Source organism: Mobula hypostoma, chromosome 2, assembly GCF_963921235.1.
Source record: "Mobula hypostoma chromosome 2, sMobHyp1.1, whole genome shotgun sequence".
Classification (NCBI taxonomy): Eukaryota; Metazoa; Chordata; class Chondrichthyes; order Myliobatiformes; family Myliobatidae; genus Mobula; species Mobula hypostoma.
Genome location: NC_086098.1, coordinates 249058561 through 249076478, shown reverse-complemented (window position 1 = coordinate 249076478; position 17918 = coordinate 249058561). Strand labels below are relative to the sequence as shown.

The 17918-nt window shown below is 50.9% G+C and overlaps 1 protein-coding gene across 6 annotated transcripts in view; it reads right to left on the bottom strand.

The window, feature by feature from the left end:
* The window catches only part of LOC134343088 (platelet endothelial aggregation receptor 1-like), a 69628-nt gene extending 51985 nt beyond the window's left edge, over positions 1-17643 (bottom strand). For 3 of the 6 annotated variants that reach the window (XM_063041976.1, XM_063041975.1, XM_063041973.1), the window contains exon 1: positions 17467-17643. The gene's annotated coding sequence lies outside the window, so the exon portion shown is untranslated. The remainder of the gene's footprint in view (positions 1-17466) is intronic. The other 3 variants (XM_063041974.1, XM_063041972.1, XM_063041977.1) reach the window with 1 other exon arrangement.
* Positions 17644-17918: the final 275 nt, after the last annotated feature.

Below are 17918 nucleotides of genomic sequence, written 5' to 3'. Positions count from 1 at the left end.
TGATGCTTGATGGTCAGATACCTCTACCACCAGAGGGCATGCATTTAAGGTGGGCGGGGGGGGGGGTGGAGTTAAAAAGGAGATGTGTGGTGGGGCAGGTTTTGTGGAGAGTGGTGGGTATGTGGAATGCCTGTCGGGGTGGTGGTCGAGGCGGATACAATAGAGGCGGTAAGCGGCTCTTGGACAGGCACATAAAGGTGCAGAGAACGGCGGGAGGTGAATAATGTGCACGCAGAAGGGTTAGTTTAGTTAGGTGTTTATTTACTAGTTCGGCACAACACGACGGGCCGAAGGGCCTGTGGCGTGCTAGTCCAGTTCTCAGAAACGTAAACCCCACACCGCTTTTCTTTTTGTTTTACACCAGTGATCAAACGGCGTGAACTGTAAATTGCCGCTGGCGTTCCCCTGCCTCCCGTCCCCCCGCCGTATCGCAAATGAGATGCAGGGGAGTATCCTGTTTCGCCAGGAATTAATTACCACAGTCAGCCAATCCAGGGAATGCGAGCTCAAACCCTGCCGTGGGAGTCAGAGAATATGCGCACAGTTTGCAAAACATTGAAATAAAATCTGATTTTAATTAAAATTAAACTAGCGGATTATTGTGGTTCTGGCTCCCCGCGTATCTCTGCATTGACATGACCTGCTCTTGAGACCGGAATTTTGTGCCTGTTTATATTCTTCGCCATCCCTATACTACAGGCAACGGATGCCACACGCACAGAATTGAATTAGCACGAGATTACAAGCAAAGTCCTTGGTAGTTAGTTATATCAGAGTCGCACGGCACAGAAACAGACCCCTCGGACCAACTCGTCCAAGCTGACCAACAGTTTATCAGAGTTTGTCTGCATGAACCAGCCCCATTCGCCCACATGTCCCTCTAAACCTTTCCTATCCGTGTACCTGTCCGTATCCCTCTAAACCTTTCCTATCCGTGTACCTGTCCATATCCCTCTGAACCTTTCCTATCCGTGTACCTGTCCCTATCCCGTTAAACCTTTCCTATCCGTGTACCTGTCCGTATCCCTCTAAACCTTTCCTATCCGTGTACCTGTCCGTATCCCTCTAAACCTTTCCTATCCGTGTACCTGTCCGTATCCCTCTAAACCTTTCCTATCCGTGTACCTGTCCGTATCCCTCTAAACCTTTCCTATCCGTGTACCTGTCCGTATCCCTCTAAACCTTTCCTATCCGTGTACCTGTCCGTATCCCTCTAAACCTTTCCTATCCGTGTACCTGTCCGTATCCCTCTAAACCTTTCCTATCCGTGTACCTGTCCGTATCCCTCTAAACCTTTCCTATCCGTGTACCTGTCCGTATCCCTCTAAACCTTTCCTATCCGTGTACCTGTCCGTATCCCTCTAAACCTTTCCTATCCGTGTACCTGTCCGTATCCCTCTAAACCTTTCCTATCCGTGTACCTGTCCGTATCCCTCTAAACCTTTCCTATCCGTGTACCTGTCCGTATCCCTCTAAACCTTTCCTATCCGTGTACCTGTCCGTATCCCTCTAAACCTTTCCTATCCGTGTACCTGTCCGTATCCCTCTAAACCTTTCCTATCCGTGTACCTGTCCGTATCCCTCTAAACCTTTCCTATCCGTGTACCTGTCCGTATCCCTCTAAACCTTTCCTATCCGTGTCCCTGTCCATATCCCTCTAAACCTTTCCTATCCATGTACCTGTCCATATCCCTCTAAACCTTTCCTATCCGTGTACCTGTCCATATCCCTGTAAACCTTTCCTATCAATAGTCAATAGACAATAGGTGCAGGAGTAGGCCATTCGGCCCCTCGAGCCAGCACCGCCATTCACTGTGATCATGGCTGATCATCCACAATCAGTACCCAGTTCCTGCCTCCTCCCCATATCCCTTGACTCCGCTATCTTTAAGAGCTCTATCTAACTCTCTCCTGAAAGCATCCAGAGACTTGGCCTCCACAGCCTTCTGAGGCAGAGCATTCCATATATCCACCACTCTCTGGATGAAAAAGTTTTTCCTCAACTCCGTTCTAAATGGCTTGCCCCTTATTCTTAAACTGTGGCCTCTGGTTCTGGACTCCCCCAACATCGGTAACATGTTTCCTGCCTCTAGCGTGTCCAATCCCTTAATAATCTTTTATGTTTCAATCAGATCCCCTCTCAGCCTTCTAAGTTCCAGAGTATATAAGCCCAGTCGCTCCAATCTTTCAACAAATGACAGTCCCGCCATCCCGGGAATTAACCACGTGAAGTTACGCTGCACTCCCTCAATAGCAAGAATGTCCTTCCTTAAATTTGGAGACCAAAACTGCACACAATACTCCAGGTGGGGTCTCACCAAGGCCCTGTACAACTGCAGAAGGACCTCTTTGCTCCTATACTTAACTCCCCTCGTTATGAAGGCCAACATGCCATTAGCTTTCTTCACTGCCTGCTGTACCTGCATGCTTGCTTTCAGTGACTGATGAACAAGGACACCTAGATCTCGTCATACTTCCACTTTTCCTAACTTGACACCATTCAGATAGTAATCTGCCTTACTGTTCTTGCCACCAAAGTGGATAACCACACATTTATCCACATTAAACTGCATCTGCCATGCATCTGCCCACTCACCCAACCTGTTCAAGTCACCCTGCATTTTCATAACATCCTCCTCACATTTCACACTGTCACCCAGCTTTGTGACATCCGCAAATTTGCTGTTACTTTTAATCACTTCATCTAAATCATTCATGTATATTGTAAATAGCAGCGGTCCCAGAACCGAGCCTTGCGGTACCCCACTAGTCACTGCCTGCCATTCTGAAACGAACTCGTTAATCCCTACTCTTTGTTTCCTGCCTGCCAACCAATTTTCTATCCATGTCAGTACCCTGCGCCCAATACCATGTGCTCCAATTTTGCCCAATAATATCCTATCTAGGACTTTATCAAAGGCTTTCTGAAAGTCCAGGTACATTACATCCACTGGATTTCCCTTGTCCATTTTCATAGTTACATCCTCAAAAAATTCCAAAAGATTAGTCAATCTGTGTACCTGTCCATATCCCTCTAAACCTTTCCTATCCGTGTACCTGTCCATATCCCTCTGAACCTTTCCTATCTGTGTACCTGTCCATATCCCTCTAAACCTTTCCTATCCATGTACCTGTCCATATCCCTCTGAACCTTTCCTATCTGTGTACCTGTCCATATCCCTCTAAACCTTTCCTATCTGTGTACCTGTCCATATCCCTCTAAACCTTTCATATCCATGTACCTGTCCATATCCCTCTGAAACTTTCCTATCTGTGTACCTGTCCATATCCCTCTAAACCTTTCCTATTTGTGTACTTGTTAATATCCCACTAAACCTTTCCTATCCGTGTACCTGTCCATATCGCTCTAAACCTTTCCTATCCGTGTACCTGTCCGTATCCCTCTAAACCTTTCCTAACCGTGTACCTGTCCGTATCCCTCTAAACCTTTCCTATCCGTGTACCCGTCCTTATCCCTCTAAACCTTTCCTATCTGTGTACCCGTCCGTATCCCTCTAAACCTTTCCGAACCGTGTACCTGTCCATATCCCTCTAACCCTTTCCTATCCGTATCCCTCTAAACCTTTCCTATCCGTGTACCCGTCCGTATCCCTCTAAACCTTTCCTATCCGTGTACCTGTCCATATCCCTCTAAACCTTTCCTATCCATGTACCGTCCATATCCCTCTAAACCTTTCCTATCCGTATCCCTCTAAACCTCTCCTATCCGTGTACCTGTCCGTATCCCTCTAAACCTTTCTTATCCGTGTACCTGTCCGTATCCCTCTAAACCTTTCCTATCTGTGCACCTGTCCATATCCCTCTAAACCTTTCCTATCCGTGTACCTGTCCATATCCCTCTAAACCTTTCCTATCCGTATCCCTCTAAACCTTTCCTATCCGTATCTCTCTAAACCTTTCCTATATGTGTACCTGTCCGTATCCCTCTAAACTATTCCTATCCGTGTACCCGTCCATATCCCTCTAAACCTTTCCTATCCGTGTACCTGTCTGTATCCTCTAAACCTTTCCTATCCGCGTACCTGTCCATATCCCTCTAAACCTTTCCTATCCGTGTACCTGTCCATATCCCTCGAAACCCTTCCTATCTGTGTACCTGTCCATATCAGACATGGCAGACCAATTGAATAATTACTTTGGTTCTGTCTTCACTAAGGAGGACATAAATAATCTTCCAGAAATAGTAGGGGACAGAGGGTCCAGTGAGATGGAGGAACTGAGCAAAATACATGTTAGTAGGGAAGTGGTGTTAGGTAAATTGAAGGTATTGAAGGCAGATAAATCCCCAGGGCCAGATGGTCTGCATCCTAGAGTGCTTAAGGAAGTAGCCCAAGAAATAGTGGATGCATTAGTGATAATTTTTCAAAACTCGTTAGATTCTGGACTAGTTCTTGAGGATTGGAGGGTGGCTAATGTAACTCCACTTTTTAAAAATGGAGGGAGAGAGAAACCGGGGAATTATAGACCGGTTAGCCTAACGTCGGTGGTGGGGAAACTGCTGGAGTCAGTTATCAAGGATGTGATAACAGCAGATTTGGAAAGCGGTGAAATCATCGGACAAAGTCAGCATGGATTTGTGAAAGGAAAATCATGTCTGACGAATCTCATAGAATTTTTTGAGGATGTAACTAGTAGAGTGGATAGGGGAGAACCTGTGGATGTGGTATATTTGGATTTTCAAAAGGCTTTTGACAAGGTCCCACACAGGAGATTAGTGTGCAAACTTAAAGCACACAGTATTGGGGGTAAGGTATTGGTGTGGGTGGAGAATTGGTTAGCAGACAGGAAGCAAAGAGTGGGAATAAACGTGACCTTTTCAGAATGGCAGGCGGTGACTAGTGGGGTACCGCAAGGCTCAGTGCTGGGACCCCAGTTGTTTACAATATATATTAATGACTTGGATGAGGGAATTAAATGCAGCATCTCCAAGTTTGCGGATGACACGAAGCTGGGTGGCAGTGTTAGCTGTGAGGAGGATGCTAAGAGGATGCAGGGTGACTTGGATAGGTTGGGTGAGTGGGCAAATTCATGGCAGATGCAATTTAATGTGGATAAATGTGAAGTTATCCACTTTGGTGGCAAAAATAGGAAAACAGATTATTATCTGAATGGTGGCCGATTAGGAAAAGGGAGGTGCAACGAGACCTGGGTGTCATTATACACCAGTCATTGAAAGTGGGCATGCAGGTACAGCAGGCGGTGAAAAAGGCGAATGGTATGCTGGCATTTATAGCGAGAGGATTCGAGTACAGGAGCAGGGAGGTACTACTGCAGTTGTACAAGGCCTTGGTGAGACCACACCTGGAGTATTGTGTGCAGTTTTGGTCCCCTAATCTGAGGAAAGACATCCTTGCCATAGAGGGAGTACAAAGAAGGTTCACCAGATTGATTCCTGGGATGGCAGGACTTTCATATGAAGAAAGACTGGATGAACTGGGCTTGTACTCATTGGAATTTAGACGATTGAGGGGGGATCTGATTGAAACGTATAAAATCCTAAAGGGATTGGACAGGCTAGATGTAGGAAGATTGTTCCCGATTTTGGGGATGTCCAGAACAAGGGGCCACAGTTTGAGGATAGAGGGGAAGCCTTTTAGGACCGAGATTAGGAAAAACTTCTTCACACAGAGAGTGGTGAATCTGTGGAATTCTCTGCCACAGAAAACAGTTGAGGCCAGTTCATTGGCTATATTTAAGAGGGAGTTAGATATGGCCCTTGTGGCTACGGGGGTCAGGGGGTATGGAGGGAAGGCTGGGGCGGGGTTCTGAGTTGGATGATCAGCCATGATCATAATAAATGGCGGTGCAGGCTCAAAGGGCCGAATGGCCTACTCCTGCACCTATTTTCTATGTTTCTATCCCTCTAAACCTTTCCTATCCGTGTACCTGTCCATATCCCTCTAAACCTTTCCTATCCGTGTACCTGTCCATATCGCTCTAAACCTTTCCTATCCGTGTACCTGTCCCTATCCCTCTAAACCTTTCCTATCCGTGTACCTGGCCGTATCCCTCTAAACCTTTCCTATCCGTGTACCTGTCCATATCCCTCTAAACCTTTCCTATCCGTGTACCTGTCCGTATCCCTCTAAACCTTTCCTATCCGTGTACCTGTCCAGTTGCCGTTTAAGTGTTGTTCATGTACCTGTCTGAAACCTCTTCTTCTGGCAGTTCGTTCTATATACTGACCGCTCTCTGAGTGGAAAAATAATTCTGCTCAGGTCCCTTTTAATCTTTCCCCTCGCGCCTCCTAGGTTTAGACAGTCCTGCCGTGGCACAGGAATTGGTTTCTTATTGCCACCCGTACCAAGATGCAGTGAAAAGCGTCTGTGTGTTGGCACCGGAACGATCAATCCGTGCACAAGTACTGTACATAGTGATTGCACTAAAGAAAAAGAATACAGAATGCCGTGTTACAGCCGCGTAGAACGTGCCGACCAGGCGCAAGGGCCACGAGGAGGTGGAGTGGGAGGACACGAGTTCCCCTTTAGTGTAAGTTAGTGTGTGCGTCCCCCCTCCCCTCCCACTTTAAAACGATGCCTCCTAGTCGTAGACTCCTCTACCCTCGGGGAAAAGTCCGTGAAAAAGACTTCACTACACCCCTCGTGGTTTCGTAAAGCCCTATAACGTCACCCCTCAGACTCCCTGGCTCCTGGGGAAACAGTCGCAGCCTAGCCAGACTCTCCTCATCACTTCTAACAGCAAATGCACTGGAAGAGGAGTGAATGCGGGCCATTATCCCGTCCCGGACCAACAATGTCTTGCCGTTGGCTACCCCAATCCGCTGCTCTGTTGGACCCCATGCTCCCAAAGCCTCTAGTCCAAGCTCTGTCAAGGGGAAGAGAGCTACCGGTGGACGGAGGAACATCCTTCAATGATGTTCCCAAAGCCTCGGCAAAGACGTGTAGCAGCCTGACCGGCCCCTGGGGATCCTCGGCCCCATGCGTTGGTGAGGCTGCAACTGGAATATTGCATTCAGTTCTGTTCACCCTGCTATAGGAATGATAAATGCTGCTGATCGGGGTGGAAGATAAATGCTGGCACTGAGGGATGAGTGATAAATGCTGGCATAAGGGATGGGTGATAAATGCTGGCGCTGAGGGATGGGTGATAAATGCTGGCATAAGGGATGAGTGATAAATGCTGGCACTGAGGGATGAGTGATAAATGCTGGCATAAGGGATGGGTGATAAATGCTGGCGCTGAGGGATGGGTGATAAATGCTGGCATAAGGGATGAGTGATAAATGCTGGCACTCAGGGATGAGTGATAAATGCTGGCATAAGGGATGGGTGATAAATGCTGGCGCTGAGGGATGGGTGATAAATGCTGGCACTGAGAGATGAGTAATAAATGTTGGAGCTGAGGAATGGGTGACAAATGCTGGCACTGAGGGATGAGCGATAAATGCTGGCATAAGGGATGAGTGATAAATGCTGGCACTCAGGGATGAGTGATAAATGCTGGCACCGAGGGATGGGTGATAAATGCTGGCGCTGATGGATGGGTGATAAATGCTGGCACTGAGAGATGAGTAATAAATGTTGGAGCTGAGGAATGGGTGACAAATGCTGGCACTCAGGGATGAGTGATAAATGCTGGCACCGAGGGATGGGTGATAAATGCTGGCGCTGAGGGGTGAGTGATAAATGCTCGCACCGAGGGATGGGTGATAAACATTGTTAGTTAGGGATGGATGATAAATGCTGGCATTTAGAGATAGGTGATAAACGCTGGCATTTAAGGGTGGGTGATAAGTGCTGGCATTTACAGGTGGGTGATAAATGTTGGCATTTAGAGATTGGTGATAAATGCTGGCATTTAGATTTGTGGTAAATGCTGGCATTTAGAGATGGGTGATAAATGCTGGCATTTAGGGATGGATGATAAACGCTGGCATTTGGGGGTGGGTGATAAACGCTGGTATTTAGGGATTGGTGATAAACGCTGGTATTTAGGGATGGGTGAAAAACGCTGCTATTTAGGGATGGGTGATAAATGCTGGCATTTAGAGATGGGTGATAAGTGCTGGTATTTAGGGATGGGTGATAAATGCTGGCATTTAGAGATGGATGATTAACGCTGGTATTTAGGGATGGGTGATAAATGCTGGCGTTTAGAGATGGGTTATAAGTGCTGCTATTTAGGGATGGGTGATAAACGCTGGTATTTAGGGTTGGGTGATAAACGCTGGTATTTAGGGATGGATGATAAATGCTGGCATTTAGAGATGGGTGATAAATGCTGGCATTTAGAGATGGGTGATAAATGCTAGCCTTGCTTGCAGCCCCCGGCACTGAAAAGCTAAACTGAAAGAGCCAGCTGGGCACAATATGATCCCATAATCAGCCATATTGTGCCATGTGGTCGGTTTACAAGTTATAGTGGAACAACCACTAACTCCGGGACCCTCAGGGGATTTGCGCTGCCCACGACCTTGAGTTGTGTAGTTGAATATTCCCCCTACTACTCAGATTGACTCAACCCATCGAGTCACCCTGCAGAGGCGGGGTCCTCTGCCGTCACGCAGAACCCCAGCATCTGTGGCTCAGATATCCTAAATCTTTATTTAGCTGGGTTACAGTCTACATTCGATGAGTGCAATACCTGGCCATGACCCTCGGTCGCCACATTTTATTCTGCCCTCATCCATTTCGAGTCTTTGCATTTCCCCCTCCCCACTAATTCCGACAATCACAGTGCCCGGAATCTCCAAGTTCCATCTGTTCCTCTAGGAAGTGATTTAATCTAATTAAGTCCTCAATTACTGTATCTGTAAACAGGATGCATCCTGTCCGTCTCTGCTTCATTAAGTCATCGTCATAACTGAATGTAACCATTCCTGCAGCACAGGAACAGGCCTTCGACCCACCATGTGCCTGCTGACCCCTCTGCAGCAATTCCATTCCCCAGCCCCGGACCGTCCCCTTCTCTGTCTCGGTGATTCAGTGCTCCTTCAGATAATTCTTCAATGTTGTGAGAGTCTCTGGCTCCACCACTCCACTCAGGAAGTGTGTCCCAGATTCCAGCTCCCAGGGGAAAATCTCCCTCTCTGATCCGTACTATATCCAACACACACACAGACACACACACACACACACACACACACACACACACACACACACCACACACACACACCACACACACATCACACCACATACACACACACATACACACACAGACACACACACACACACACACACCACACACCACACACACACACCACACACACATCACACCACATACACACACACAGACACACACACACACACACACACACACACACACACACACACACCACACACCACACACACACATCACACACACCACACACCACATACACACACACATACACACACACACACACACACAGACACATACACACACACACACACACCACACACACACATACACACAACTTGTGCACTCTGTGTCTAGACATCTCTGTCGTGGGAACAGTTTCTTGGTATCTACCCGTCTCTGTCTGTCATAACTTTTTACAGAAAGCAAAACTCTGGAGTAACTTGGTCGGTCAGGCAGCATCTGTGGAGGAGAAGAGGCTGTCGACATTCCATCAACTGTCCACTTTCCTCCACAGACGCTGCCTGACCCGCCGACCCCCTCCAGAATTTTGTTATTTGCTCCAGATCGCAGCAACTGCGGTCTCTTCTGTCTCCACAATTTGTACACAAACTGCCGAGATCATTCAGTGGGTCATTGACCTCAGGAAAGGGGACGGGCAGGCACATCCTCCTGTTTATATTAACGGTGCTTAGGCTGAGAAAGATTGAGCTTAAATCTCACCTACAATTTGTCTCACCCAGGGATACGGCCAGAAAACTCACCAATGCCCGTACCTCCTCAGGGAGCTAAAAAAAAAGAGAACTCGGTTGCTTCCGATAACCGTCACCAACTTTTACAGCTGCACCACAGAAAGCATCCTATCCAGATGTCTCACGGTTTGGCGCGGTAGCTGTTCTGCCCGTGATCCCAAGAAACTGCAGAGTTGTGGACGCAGCACGGAAACCAGCCTTGCCTTCACGGACTCGTCTACACTTCTCACTGCCGACAGCATAATCATATACCCCGACCACCCGCATTCTGTCTTGTCCCCTCTCTCATCGGCAGATGGTACAACAACCTGAAAGCACGTACCACCAGGCTCTGGGACAGCTTATATCCCGCTGGTATCAGACTCTAGGACACTTTATATCCCGCTGGTATCAGACTCTAGGACAGAACTAAGAGATTCTATCTCTTCATGACACTTGTACCTTACTGTCAACCTGTTCTGCACTTTCTCGGTAACTGTAACATTCTCTCTCTCTCTCTCTCTCTCTCTGTCTCTCTCTCTCCTCTCTCTCTCTCTCTCACACACACACGTACACACGTATACACATACTGGCACACAGGATCTGATGGTGACAGACAGAGAGCTGAGACTCTGACCGTTTCCCTGACAAGACGACACGAGCAGGGAGATCGGAAACATCTTGTGCTCTGACACGGGGGTGGGGAATTGGAACAGTTATTTCCTGATCGCTGTAAACATCGACGGGAAGTTCTGTTTATTGTTCGCTGGCCCTCAGTGTCAGGCTAAAGCTTTTAAAGCTGGTGCTCTCATCCGCAGAGAGAGGTTCCATCTGGACTCGGCACGGTAGACATGCTGGGCTCCTACCGCAGAGGTTCACCCCTCCCTCTGCGCCGCTGTCCCGTCCACACATTCTGTCTCCCTGTCACCCACACACTCCCCTCATCACTCTCCCCTGTCACCCGCTCTCCTCATTATTCCACCTGCCCTACACACATGACGGACAGTCCATCTCTCCCTCAGTGAAACACTCCCTCACAGCACCGCCCCTCCATCAATCCTTCAAGTACCGCCCCTCCCACGATATGAGTTCCTTCTTTACCCTCTCGCTGCCCTTTTTTTAAACAAAACTACAAATGTTTATTGACCAGTGAAAACAAACATCATGGATTTACAGGACTAATAATAATTTCAAATTTAATCCGGATACCACTATCTACAAACACTCAGCTCCCGGGGGGGGGGGGGGGGCGGACGGTAATCGTTCTCGGAACTCCCCCACTGTACCCATAGTGACCGCTTGCTCCCCGTTAAAGGACACTTGTCAGCGTCGTAACCCCGGGAAAGTGCAGGCTGCTTGTTGGGAAGGCCGCGTGGCGCTGCTCCCGGACCGTACTCTTTACAGCAGGTCCAGCCAGGCTGCAGACACAATCCACATGCAGGTGTGACCGGGACCGGCGACCTGAGCCAGTCCCTCACGCAGCCCGAGTCCTCACTCGGCTCCAGTTCCGGACAGGCAGCAACTCTGATCAGCCCCAACTCAACTTCCTCAGGATGTCCGGCCAGGGACTGGTGTTGGCCTCTTTTTACTCACCAGGTCCTGTGCCAAACACACGCCATTCGCCCAACACAGCGTACCCAAAACTTCCCCTCCCTTTCCACTACTGACCCGGATCTCTGATCACACACTCCCGGGTTCAGACACTGAGTGAAGCTCCCTCCATTCCGTCCCATCACACACTCCCGGGGTCAGACACAGAGTGAAACTCCCTCTACACTGTCCCATCACACACTCCCGGGGTCAGACACAGAGTGAAGATCCCTCTACACCGTCCCATCACACACTCCCGGGGTCGGACACAGCGTGAAGATCCCTCTACACCGTCCCATCACACACTCCCGGGGTCAGACACAGAGTGAAGATCCCTCTACACTGTCTCATCACACACTCCCGGGTTCAGACACTGAGTGAAGCTCCCTCCATTCCGTCCCATCACACACTCCCGGGGTCAGACACAGAGTAAATCTCCCTCTACACTGTCTCATCACACACTCCCGGGGTCAGACACAGCGTGAAGATCCCTCTACACCGTCTCATCACACACTCCCGGGGTCAGACACAGAGTGAAACTCCCTCTACACCGTCTCATCACACACTCCCGGGGTCAGACACAGCGTGAAGATCCCTCTACACCGTCCCATCACACACTCCCGGGGTCAGACACAGAGTGAAGATCCCTCTACACCGTCTCATCACACACTCCCGGGGTCAGACACAGCTTGAAACTCCCTCCACACCGTCCCATCACACACTCCTGGTCACTTCTATCCTCTAGCTTTATGAGGATGTAATTTCTGAACATTATTCTTGTTTATGCCCCTCACAATTCTGTCCACCTCTGTCAGGTCTCCCTTCAACCTCCTCCACTCCAGGGAGAAGAGACCCTGTCCCTCCTGATAAGTGAAACTCTCCGTCCCAGGCAAGGTCCCGGGGAATTTCCCTTCCACCCTCTCCAGTGCAGTCACCTCCTTCCTATGGTGCGGTGACCAGAACGGAGACAGTGCTCCAGCTGTGGCCCGACCAATGTTAGATAAGGTCGGAGCGTAACCCAAGTCTTTCTATGTTCTGTCCTTCGGTAATGAGGGCGTATTCTTACGGCGCCTGTCCCACTCTAACTCCCTGCAGTGCACCTTCAGGGATAGGACAGAGATCACGGAACAGTACAGGCCCTTTGGTCAACCTTTTTACCCACTGCAAGATCAATCTAACCCTTCTCTGCCATATAGTCTTCCATTTTTCTTCTATCCATATCCTATCTAAGTTTATTAAATGTCTCTGATGTATCTGCATTGACCACCACGCCAGCAGTGAGGTCCCGCACCCACCGCGCTCTGTGTAAAAAAAAACCACGACTGACACCACCTCTATACTACCCTCCAATCGCCTTAACAGTGTGTCCTCTCATATAACTATTGTCATCCTGGGGGAAAGGCCCTGCTTGTCTACTCTGTCTGTGCCTGTTATCATCTTATACACCTCTACCAAGTATCTTCTTGTCCTCCGTCGCTCCAAAGAGAAAATTCTTAGCTCGTGGAACCCTTCCTGATAAGACGCGTCATCTGATCCTGGTAAGTCTCCTCTGTGCTCCATGTGAAACGTCCACATCCTTTCTATAAGGAGGTGACCAGAATTGGACACAATATTCCAGATAGCCGGAGTTTTATAAAGCCACAACATTACCTCGTGGCTCTAGAGCTCAATCCGCCGAAAAATGAAGGCAAAAACACCACACACCTTCTTAACCACCCGATCAACTTTGAGAGATTTATGGACTTGGACCCCCAAATCCCTCTGTTCCTTCACGCTGCCAAGGATCCTGACATTAACTTTGTACTCTGCGCCAAGTTCCACCTTCCAAAGTGAATCATTTCGCACATTTCCCAGTTGAACTCCATTTGTCACTTCTCAGCCCGGCCCTGCTTCCCATCAATATCCCGTTATAATCTCCTCGCGTGGTATCCACACCGCCACGCTTTGTGTCCATTTCTCCAACTAAATGTTTTATAAAAAACCACAAACAGCGCAGGTCCCGAAACGGCTCCCTGGGGTAAACCACTGGTGACCGACCCCCAGGTAGAATACGCTCCCTCTGTCCTCTGTGAGCAGGCCAATTCTGAATCCATGCAGCCGTTTCCCTGGATCCCATGCTTCCCGACTTTCTGAATGAGCCTACCTTGTCGATCGCCTTACTAAAATCCACACGCACCCCGTGGACACACAAAAGGTCCCCCAGACCCCTGCCCAGATCCACTGGCTAATGGTCACCAACCCCGCGGTCCTGTGGAGGGTTCGTGAGTGCCAGCGGGCCTCTCGTCCTCCGCACGGGTTAGCCGGGAGAAATGTTCCGAGCCCCCGGTGGGTCAGGAGCGGATGGACTCACCAGCGCAGAGGAAGATGCCTTTTTCCGCGGAGGGCCACACACAGCGCTGGGGAAGGGTTTACGGTGCAGACCGAGGAAGTTCGGTGCCGCCCCTCCCGAGTGCATAAGGGACGGGCAGGTCTCCAGAGTGGGGCCACTCCCTCCCTTGATCTTCGCTCCCACCTTCGCCGCTGCGATCCAGAGGAAAGCAATGGATGGTTGCGATGGGTCTGGGCCGCGGTGTCGCGGCGGGCGGTCACTCACTCCAGCGCGTCCGTTCGCAGGTGGTAAATATTCATCGCCTATGAGTACCCTCAACAGTTGATGTCACACAAGGGTGCGTCCTCTGCCCCCTACTCTGCTCCCTCTACACTCACCACTGCGTGGCCAGATTCGACTACGTTTAAGATGTATCTCAAATAAGAATGAGTCGGAGAATAGGGAAGAGACAGAGAGTTTAGTGACACGGTGTCATGACAACAACCTTTCCCCCAATGCCAACAACAAACAAAAGCTGGTCATCGACTTCAGGAAGGGGGTGCTGCACGTGTCCCTGTTTACATTACCTGCTCTGAAGTCAAGAAGGTTGAGAGCTTAAGTTCCTAGGTGTGAGCATCACCGGAAACGTGTCCTGGCCCAACCACGTAGACGCCACGGCCAATGCAGCTCACCAGCACCTCTACTTCCCCCAAGACGCTTAAAAATGGCACGGTCGCTTTGACCCTCACCAATCTGTATCGATGCACCGTAGAAAGGATGCCATCTAGATGCATCGCAGTTTGGTATGGAAACTCGTCTGCCTGTGGTAGAAAGAAACTGCAGAGAGTTGTGGACACAGATCAGCCCGTCAGGGAAGCGAACCTCCCCTCCACGGACTCTGTCGGCACTTCTCGCTTCTTTCTTCTCCCATCGGGCAGAAGATACAAAAGTCTGAAAGTACGTACCACCGGACTCAAGGACAACCTCTATCCCGCGTTAGAAAACTACTCAACGTTCCCTTGCTACAATAAGATGGTCTCTTGACCTCACAGTCTACCTGGTCATGATCGTTCACCTTACTGTCTCCCTGCGCTCCGCTTTCTCTCTGATTCTTTATTGTGTGTCACATACAAAATGCTGGAGAAACTCGGCGGGTCAGCTATCATCTATGGAAGTGACTAAACAGGACTTTGCCCAAAACATCGACGGTTTAATCAGTTAGTATGTAAAATGGGACCTCAGATGACAATATGTAAAATGAGACATCAATATAAGTGACAATAATAAACTAGTTTCCTTCCCCGCTTCCTCTCCGATTTCCGTAGGATCACCCTATACGTAAACCCCTTGTCCCTCCCCACTGATCTCTTCCCCTTCCCCCCCCCCGCACTTGCCCCTACCCCTCCTCTCTGACCACCATTCAGGGCCCCAAACAGTCCTTCGAGGTGACACTTCACCTGCTAGTCTGTCGGAATCATACGTTGTACCCGGTGCGGCCTCCTCTACATTGGTGAGACCCGACGTAGACACCGCTTTATCGAGCACCTTCGTTCTCTCGCCGCCGGTGGCTACCGTTCAAATGTGTCTTCGCATTCCCATTCTGACATGTCAGCCCATGTCCTGCTCCACCGGCACGATGAGGCCACACTCAGGCAGGAGGAGCCGCACCTCATCTTCCGATTGGGGAGCCTCCAACTATACGCCATGAACACCGATTTACCGAACTTGCGGTAATCTCTCCCCTGTCCATACGTTTCCCTCGTTCCCTTTCTTCCATGGTCCATTGCCTTCTTCAGCCCCCTACCTCTTCCACCTGTCACCTCCCAGACTCATTCCTCCTCCCCTCCCGTCGCCCACCTTCCCCTTACCTGCTCTCACTTATCACCAGACACCTTGTGCCTCTTCCCCTCCCCACCTTATTCTCGCGTCTGTCTCGATAAAGGGGTCTCGACCCTCCACAGATGCTGCCTGAGCTGCCGAGTTTCTCCGGCATTTAGTCTCCGCCACCGTACGTCAGGGCCCTGTGCAAGGTACGCCGGCGATGCCAGTGACTGCCTCACGAGGAGAGGACATCCCATCTAGTGCCGGGACTTTCCAGAGCCTGGGCTGTGACACGCTAGTTCGAGCACAGTTTCATTGACCCTGGGGGGGGGGGGTTGTTAAATATCTCTCCTAAGCTGAGTACAGGAGGGCGGCATCTGGAACTGACTGAATCATTCCAGGGGCATCTGCGAGTTTTTTTTTCACAGTGGGATTTCCCGACCAGTACGCTGGTGGTGGGTGTTGGTGCGCGGTGGGGGGGGGGGGGCAAACGGGTCGGCCGGGTTTCACACTCAGTGGGTTTCAGAGTGGTTTCACAACCCCTCTCATTCCGGAGAATCCCAATGGATTCAGGCGGGCAGTGGGTGCGGCTGGTCCCGGGGAGAGGGCCGGGTCCGCAGCTGGTCCGTTGCTCCGAGAGCTGGCCAGCTGACCGCGGCGAGCGGCTGCCCCGTTGGACCGACAGAGAGCAAGAGCCCCGCTCGGGGAACCGGACGCCAGATGGATAAACTGCTCAGCGGTCCTTTCCCCGGGGAGCCTGTTCTGGGTCCAAGTTCACCCCGAGTCTGAGACAACCCCCCCCCCACCCCGAACAAGATCCTGAGTCCCCCGCGGTGATTGTGGATCTGAAACCCCTGAAAGTGTGTGTGTGCTTGGCGGGGGGGGGGGAATTGCGAGGCATCTTTTTACACAGAGTTGTGGGTGACTGGAATGCGCTGCCAGGGGCTGGGGTGGAGGATGAGGTTCCTAGGCAGGCAGAGAATGGAGGGATATGGATAGTGTGCAGGCGGAAGGGATTCGTTTGGTTAGGCGTTTAATTGCTAGTATAATTAGTTTGGCGTAACGTGGTGGGCCGAAGGGCCAGTTCCTATGCTATATTGCTCTACGTTCCATGAGTGACACTCATTTCCCCCGCCCCGCCCCCAAAGGGCACCCTCACCCCTACCTGAGACTCTCAGGAGGGGAGGCACCGGGGATATACAGGAACCAACAATCTCCTCGATAGCGCAGATCGCCCTTCCTTGCCATTCACACACACACACACACACACACACACACAGTTCATGCACATTTACAACGCAGACCATAGACACACACCGCTCCTCTCACTTCAATTGCGCAACGATTCATCCCAAAGTGGAACTGATGTTCGACCTTCGCTCCCGCCCCCCATCCACGGCATCTCCCGTCACCCCTCCCCTGTCTGCTCCCTCTCCCCCAACGCGCCACTCTCCTTACCCCAAACCCTCCTTCCCCAATCTCCCGCCTCTCCCTACCTCCCCGCACTCCCTTTCGTCCCCTCCTCTACCACACACCTCCATTGCCCCTCATGCCTCCCGCTATCGAACCCTTCCCCAGCACGGATTCCGGGAGCCGCCCCTCCCTGAATGCCGGGTTTTTATGGGTCTTGTATCCCTCTTTATCACTTCTCGCAAACTCTTCCAGCTCCCCCCACTCCAGTCTCTCTCTACCCGCGCACCCCCCCCCACAACACACACACACACACACACACACACACACACACACACACCACGTCCGTTCACTTTGGAACTACAGTACCCGTTCCCTTCCCAAAGCCCCCGCGTACATCTCCCACCGCCCGTGTCCCTTCTTTAGTTCCCCACGACAGAGGACACTCAGGGAGCGGATCACCCCGTACCCCAGATACCCCCACCACCGCCCGCTCTCCGGAATTACCCGAGCTTTCAGCAGCGAGCCACGATGGAAGCCTTTCGAAGCCCGATTCCTCCGAATCGGAGCGTCGGAGCAGAGAGCAGCGGCAACGGTCACGGTCTCTTCGCTCCCCGTAGCCGCCCCCCCACCCCCAACTCTCCCCGGTCACGTCAGTGGCAGCTCGGAGCCTCTGCTTCCATTTCCCGCCCCATCTCCAGAGGATCCCGAGAGGAAATGGTTTTCCTTCCCAGCCTGACAAACAGCAGACAGCCTGGGGCTGGCGCCGCTCCAGCGGGGACCCGCGGGACAGCAGGAATTCGCGGGATTCAGCACCGTCCTCGGCCAGGAAATTAGTCACTTCTCAGCGCCCCCCGCTCCCCCCGCCTTCCCTCCACGGTAATCTGTCCTACGCCTCAATGCTCCCCCGCCCGGCACACCACCCCTCCCCTCAATTCCCCGTCCGTATTTCCCCCTCT